The sequence below is a fragment of the Cebus imitator genome, unplaced genomic scaffold (genome assembly GCF_001604975.1).
Source record: "Cebus imitator isolate Cc_AM_T3 unplaced genomic scaffold, Cebus_imitator-1.0 Scaffold621, whole genome shotgun sequence".
Taxonomy (NCBI): Eukaryota; Metazoa; Chordata; class Mammalia; order Primates; family Cebidae; genus Cebus; species Cebus imitator.
In genome coordinates this window covers 8,888-16,946 of record NW_016107936.1, presented here as the reverse complement: position 1 = coordinate 16,946, position 8,059 = coordinate 8,888, and positions in this window count along the sequence as shown.

The window sequence follows — 8,059 nt, the reverse complement described above, 5'->3', positions numbered from 1 at the left end:
TTAAGGATTTTGTCACTCTGACTCTGTTTCTCAGCCACTGAGATGCATACTCAAAGGCAAATTTTTTGGTTTACTTCATTAACTCATGTGCGCTTCAGAAAAGTGGTTAAGTACATTGGATATAGACCAGAATTATTGAGAAGAGGACAAATAGCCCCAAACTTACCAACTGGTGGAGAAACTATGAGTGGTTATGAAAACAAGTTAGGAAGGGAAGTGAGGGGAGTTTCCTAAGGAAATTCTGGAGAAATGAGCCTAAAGTAATGTTGCTTTCAAAGTATATTTTATGTTGTGAGAATCACGGGGGTGTTTGCGAAAACTAAAGCAAAACAAAATAAAACGAGAAGAAACCCGTAATAGATCTCTGGCTCCATTTCAGATGTATGGGATCAAAATATAGGGGCTGGAGTGAGGGGGTGCTGTGGGCTGAATTGTGTCTTTTCAAAATTCTTATGTTGAAGTCCTTACAATACCTGAGAATGTGACTATTTGGAGATAGGGCCTTTAAAGAGGTGAGTGAGTTAAAATGAGACCTTTAGGGTGGGCCCTAATCCAATATGATTGGTGTCGTAAGAGGAGGAGATCAGGACACAGATGCATAGAAAGAGCTTGTGAAGGCAGAGGAGGAAGACGGCTATTTACAAGCCGTGGAGAGAAGTCTCAGAAGAAATCAAACCTGCAGATGCTTTGATCTTGGACCTATAGCTTCTGGAACTGTGAGAAAGTTACTTTCTGTTGTTTAAGACACCCAGTATATGGTACTTCATTATGGAAGCCCTAGTAGAGTAACAGGTGGAATATGGATTTTTAAGATATCCCACAGGTGATTTTTTTGTGCACATTAAAATTAAAGAATTGATATTTTAAGGTTGGAAAAATAAATTTGAGTTGAGTCTCATTTGTTTTCTAAATTTTCTTGAGCAGTTGATTAAAATGGTCATGTAAAGAAATAAAAAGGTGAGGAGAAAATGCAAGCCTACAAATTCTTATTGCGTATGTGCAACCCTGGGCATAATGCAGGGGCGGGCCTTGGTGAGTTTTATTTGGTCCTCAGTACAAATAAGAACCAGGAATTATGCAGATGCCAGGCTCTGGCACAATACTGAGGTGTTCAGCTTCCAGGGACTGAGTGTTCTTGCCATCCTTACTCAACCAGGCACATTGAATGTTGCCTTCCTTGTCTGCAAAAATAAACAAGCAGTGGTGTTCTTAGAGGGAAATGTACTCATTCACATCACACAGCACTAGGGTCTGGTTCAGGACGAGACAAGCAAAGTGCCCAGGGCACAAAACTTAAGGAGGTAAGGTCATGCAATCTGCATTGGCGTAATCTGGAGTTAGGTGCTCAGGGCATAGAATTTAAGGAGACACTCACTTTCAAGGTTCTACAAGGGCAGAGTCAACACTTGCATGACCTTGCCTGCTTAAATTTTGTGCCCTAGTCACCTGTTTGTCTCATCCTAGTCCTGACATTGTTGCTATGAGATGTGAACTAGTACATTTCTCTCTAAGGATACAGCTGCTTGTTTTTGCAGACAAAGAAGGCAATGTTCAATGCATCTGAGTCTAGGAAGGTGGCAGGAACATGCAGTCCCTGGAAGTGGAGCACCCTCAGTGTTGTGTCAGTGCCTGGTAACTGATGAATGCCTGTTTCTAGTTTGTTCTGAAGCCAAGCAAAATTTGGCCTGCTTGTTGACTGCAGTCAAGAGAGGATTTGGGGACAAATAGTTATAGTCCCCCGCTCTTTCTATGTTCCTTGTTTAGAGAGCATACTTAGCATCTTGCCTGGTGTATTCAAGGGAGTACAAACAAAAGCTGGTGATTGTTTTTGTTGAGTTTCCTGTTGGCTGGGGTTTGTTTCTCCTGCAGGTAGAGGTTTAGTCCAAGGATTATCTTGTCCAAGAACTAACTCCAAGGAGATAGTTGGGACTATCTCTTTATATTTCCCACCTGTTATTTTACTTGGAGTTCTGTCATGCCTGCAATGTTATTGACTTTTCACTTGCTTGCCTTTATTGACTCTTCACTTGCTTGCAAGCATTTGACTTTGGGTTGGTGATACTAGAGTCTTTGGCAGAAGTAATGACACTTGCCAAGTAGTGAAGACTGTGACCTCTATCAGTGAGGAAACATTTCAAAAAATCTGACTTACAAGGGTTTAAACAATGAGGAAGGATATTTACTCAGCTGTGAAATGTTTGTGGGTAAGGCAGACTTTAGGTTGGTTGACCTGGTGATTCAATGCCACTGAACATTGTCTCTCTACATGTCCTGTACCATTTGAAGAATTGACATCTGCTATAGTTTGAATGTGTACCCCAAAGCTTATGTGCTAGAAACTTAATCCCCATTGCAACAGTGTTGAGATATGGGATCTTTAAGAGGCTCTGCCTTCATGAGTTGATTAGCGCTATTATTGTGGAGATAGATAATTATCAATGAAATGGCTTCCTGGTAAAAGAATGAGCTTCCTCTTTCTCATACATGCATGCTTTCTTACTGTTTCACGTTTCGCCATGAGATGACATAGCACGAAGGCTATCGCCAGATGCAATCCTTGACCTTGGACTTCCCTACTTTCATAACTGTAAGAAATGAATCTCTTTTTCTTATAAATCACTTGATCTTAGGCATTCTGTTATAGCAGCCCTAAACGAACTGAGACAGCATCTTTCTAAGCATTATTCCCTCTCTTGATGAGGCAATGGCAACTAAATGCCAAATTACTCATTTCTTGGGGAGTAGGAAGGCAGAATACAGAAAGGAATCTTCTCTATGGTTATATGAGGTCAGCTTAGGCCAGACATCTAGTCCCGATCTGAAAACTGATGCTGGGAGAATATGTGTGCTCTCTGAGCTAGGCCATTTCACTGTCTCAAGGGATTGGATTAGCACAATGGGTTTAAACCACTATTTCCCAAGTTCGATAGAGCGTCAGACACATCTGGAGGGCTTGTAGAAACGTGGTCTACAGGACTCCACTTTCAGAGTCTCTGATTCAGTAAGTCTGGGGTGGGCCAGTTCACAATTTGCATTTCTAATCACTTTCAGCTAATGATAATATTGCTAGTTCAGGACCACAGCATTTTGTGAATGATTGATTTAAAATACCTAAAATCCACCTTTGAAGTTGATTTTGATTCTTCTAACAAGTTTGAGGCAACAAACAATGAGGTTTGGAATGGACTTTGGACAGTCACCATGACACCACTACAGCATTTTCAGCTCTTTTCCTTCTGCCATCTCCTGCTTCCTAGCAACTTTTCTGTCCTGATCCTGAACCCTGGACGTACAGAGTCCTATTGTTGAAATGTTTTCATTGGAGCACCACCTTCTTACTACACTACCTTTGTCTGAGAGTGTTCTATGCTCCACAATGGTCCTCTTCTCTTTCATCCCTGGCCTCTCTCCAGTATAAAATTTCCTTTGCAGATCTCAACTATGTAATAGATTGTTATGTGACTAAGTGATATGATTGTCCCTCTCACAATTTTAAAAGAATGTTAAGTTTCTACCTGTGCACATGTATAAGGGAGCTATTTAGATCAAGTTATCCTTCCAGATATCTTTGGCCATTCCTGACCAACCTATTCTCTTTACTTCCAATTAAGCAGATTAAAGGTACCCCAAACGTAGAAAGTGAAATAATTCTGCTAGAGCAACATTTTAGACTCTAAAACCAGCATTACTAGATTTAGCCACTCATTTCTAGACTTCTGGATTGTAAGCCTAAAATAAAGCCACCCAGAAGGCAAGCTGGGGAGCTCTATGTATCTGCCCCACCCTCAGACTTCTGAGACACATACTGCGAAATTGTCATCTAGTAATTTACTTAATTTAAGCTTTTTCTTTGGGAGAGAAATCCGTTTTGAATATTTACTAAAACATGTGCTGTGCAGTGCAAACAGTGCTCTAAATCTTACTGATTCTCATACAGGAAATAGTTTAAATGATGACAAGTTCCAATAGTTTACATGCCCCAAAGGCCTTCAAAATAAGAATTTTGAAGGAATACAGAAAACAAACTTTTATATCGTTCTCATGTTTTCTAATGTAAAATTCATATGCTTTGCTACTCTAAACCTAGTTTGAAATAAACAACCTTAAGAATAGATGAAAATTTTGATGAATAGTGGAATTCTTTTAAATGGAAATCTCTTACATGTGATTTTCCTTGCCATCTAGAAATAAACCGTAATATTTATGTTGAATCAATCAATACTATATTTACTGAAGCTTTAGTCTGTAGATCCTAAAATTGTATTAGTTGCTGCAGGGAAAATAAAAAGGGTAAAATATATCTTATACTCAGTTGTTCCAAACTCGAATATAAACTTAAAATTTCCTTATTAAACACTCATTTTCTAGCTTTTGTAGGGACAGAATATGGCCCCTAAGTATGGCTCCGTTTTAATTCAGTTATTCAGCAATGGAGGCTTCTACTACCAGGCACTCCCAGGATTCAATGTTAAGCTATATACTATAAGTAAAATAAAATTTTCCTTTTTTAAAGAAATGTTTAAATATTGAGCCCTCTGTATTTCTTAGGTATTAAGAAAATGTTCCAAATGGCTTATTAGTTACACTAACACTATTTTTCTAGAAGTAGTCCATCCTTTCCCCACTATTGAGACTGACCCTTTAATTATTTCCTAAATTACCATATAAATGCAAAATTACCTGACATCTGTTTCCTGAATCTATTCTATTGTTTTGACCTGATTGTCTTATGCCTTGCTGCTTTCCTGGCTTCTTCGGTTTTAAGCTGCCGTTTGGATTAGGATTGCATCAAATTTGCAAATAAATTGGGAGAGAATTAATGTCTTTAACTTTTTATTTATTTTTTAAATGCACAGGTGTAAAGTGAATAGCCTTTAGTGCTATAAGTTATGAAAATTATTACGTTTCACGTTAAATTTCTTAATATGATTTTTATAAATGTTTTCTCATTGCTTGTTTTTGGCTTCTGAGAAAACATTTGATTTTGGTATTTTTACCTATGAACAATCATCTTACTAAAGTATCATATTTCTATTCAGTTCTCAATATAATCTCTGCCTTTCCCAGACAAATAATTATCTTCTCTGAAAATGTTGGCTTTGCCTTCGAGATTACAACATTTATGTCTTTTGACATTCCCCTTCTATACTACTGAAACCATTCAACTGGGTACCAGTTTCCCTAACATTAGGCAATACTATTCTTCTGGGGGAGGGATGACCCTCTTTTTTCCCAATAGCCCAATCATTGTGTCTGGCTTGCCACAATGGGGAAAACTGAGCCATCATATGGGCTTTCTGCTCTGTAATATCTCATATGCATATCACCCAGTCTCCAACTCTGAGAGTTTCTCTGTTGCTGTTATTCTTTAAAGGCAAACAAATACCAAGTAAAGGATTCACCTTTGCTTTTATTGACCATTTTAACCTGTGATATGGTTTGGCTCTGTGTCTCCACCCAAATCTCTTCTCAAATTGTAATCTTCCTAATCCTCCCATGTCAATGGAGGGACCTGGTGAGAGGTGATTGGATCAGGGTGGCAGTTTCCCCTAGAATGTTCTCGTGATAGTGAGTAAATTCTCATGAAATCTGATGATTTTGTCAGTGGCAGTTTCTTCTGCTCTCTGCTCTTTCCTGCCTCTGTGTGAAGGAGGTCCTTGTTTCCCCTTCACCTTTGGCCCTGACTGTAAGTTTGCTGAGGCTTCCCCATCCATATGGAACTGCGAGTCAATTAAACCTCTTTTCTTTATAAATTACCCACTGTCAGGTATTTCTTTACAGCAGAGTGAAAACAGACTAAGACAACCTGTAGTTGTTTCTCCTTCAGAGTCTGTAGCTTTCACTGCTCTACGCTGCATAGTGAGACTGTCATAACGAGGAATGAGGGTCAGAACCAACAGCGAGGCATGATCAACTTTGCAGTGTGGTACGCCTTTCTCCATTGCCTTCATTCCTTCCTTTACTGTGAGGAAGTTCCTTTACTATTTCTTGTAGCAATTAATTTCTTGAGCTTTTATTGGTCCGAAAACATTTTTATTTCACTTTCATTTTTTGGAGATTTTGTTGCTGGCTATAGATGTACTCTATTAAGGAATTATTCCATTATCTCTTATTTTTCTTTTTCTTTTGATGAGAAGTTAGTGATTACTGTTAATGTAGTTTCTGTGAATAGGAGTCTTTTTATCTGAATGCTTTGAAGACTGCCTCTTTAGTTTTGCTATTCAGCAGTTTGACTATAATGTGTCTACTTTTAAATTTTATTTTGAAAATTATCCTTAAGACTCGCTGCATGCTTAGATTTGTGAGTTGATGACTTTAATAAATTTTAGAAAATTCTCAGTCATGATCTCTCCGAAGTTTTGTCCCCACTTTTTCTTCTCTGCTCTCTAACTCCAATTGCATGTAAATTAGATAACTTCATATTTTCCCTTAATTTCTGTGATTTTCTGTTTGTTTGTTTTGATTTGTTTCGATTCCTTTTTCTCTCATACTTTAATTTGGAAAACTAATTCCATTGCCTTGCTTTTCAGTACACTGACCTGTTATCTTGCTCTGTCTGGTCTTCTGTTAAATCCACCTAATAATAATAATAATTTGGTTCTTTTTTATGCTGAAAACAGCATTTCAGTTGTTTCTCTAAATAATAGAGTTAAATGTAATAAAAGTTGGTAAAGTTAATATGGTGTTTTTAAAGTTATTTCAACATTTGGGGCATCTTTATGGAGACTATTTTTGTCTTAAGAATGGGTCACATTTTTTTACTTCTTTAACTGTATTATAATAGTTTATTGTATACTAGACATTGTGTATGAAAGGGTAGTAGAAACAAAATTAGATATTCATGAACTCAGAAAAGGCTTGCCTTTCCATGTTTTTTTGAGGCAGCTAGAGTGAGAAATTATTCAGTCAAATCAGAAGCTGGGTTCAGCGGTGTGTTGGTTGACTCTCCAGGTAGTTTCAATTAACGTCTGGTGTTAATATCTTTAAGCAGAATTTTGAAATCTAATTACCCAGAACTAAAGATATCTCTTCCCTTCCCTCTTTCTGCCCTTTCCCTTCCTGACCCTAAATTCCTAGTGCTATCATTTATTTCACTGAAGTTATGTGTGAAAGAATTGTCAAGCGGGGAAGACCAATCTTTCCTTGGGAGTCCTCCAGATTGAAGTCGGTCATTCATGCCAGCCCCCCTGTGGCTGTTAAAGTGATCTTTTTTTTCACTGTAGAACACTCTGCTCAGTGCAGAGTCATTCCTCTGCCTGCTGTGCTCTCGCTTTAGGGTTGGTAGAGGCTACCAGTATTGGCTAATTCAGGAAGGACTCATTTTTTTAGGAATTTAGTTTATTTAGCATTCTTTAGTCTGCTTTTCTCTGATGACTTCAAAGAGTAGAATAGTTTCTCTTGATGGAGAGCTTTATTATGAACAATAGAAGACTGTGTATTTCAAAGTGATAACTTTTTACCTCTCCCTGCCAGGAGCATGAGGGGATTTTTCTCTAGCCTTCACTGTGAGAACTGAGTAGAGCTTCTGGAAGTAAAATTCGCAAAAGCATAGGAGACCCCTCATACCTGAGCTTCCCATGAAGTTTTTAATTTACAGACTTGTCCACACTGAGTCCCCGGAAATTCATCAATGAGAATTTGGGTTTTTCTATCTGCCCAGAGTTTCTGCTCATAGGCTTCTGCTCCAGTAAGTTGTGATTCTTGGTTTCCATCTGTCTGTCTTTCCAATTTAGGGGGTTATGGTCTGCCCTGTGACCTCATTTCCCTGATGAACCTAAGAAGCATCGTTGCTTTTTCAACTTGTTCAGCTTTTTACTTGTTATTAGAATGGCTTTTGTGACTTTCCAGCTTCTAGAAATGAGAAAGATGAAATTTTTGAGGATAGTTATTTATTAGAGTAGAGGTTGCATCATGGGAAATAATGGCTAGGTAGAGTGGTAACAGATTATAAAAGACCTTGAAAATTTGGCAGAGAAGTTTGAAGTCTGTACGGAAGGTAACAGGAGATACTCTGGATTCTTTTTTTTTTTTTTTTTTTTTTGAGACACAGTCTTGCCCC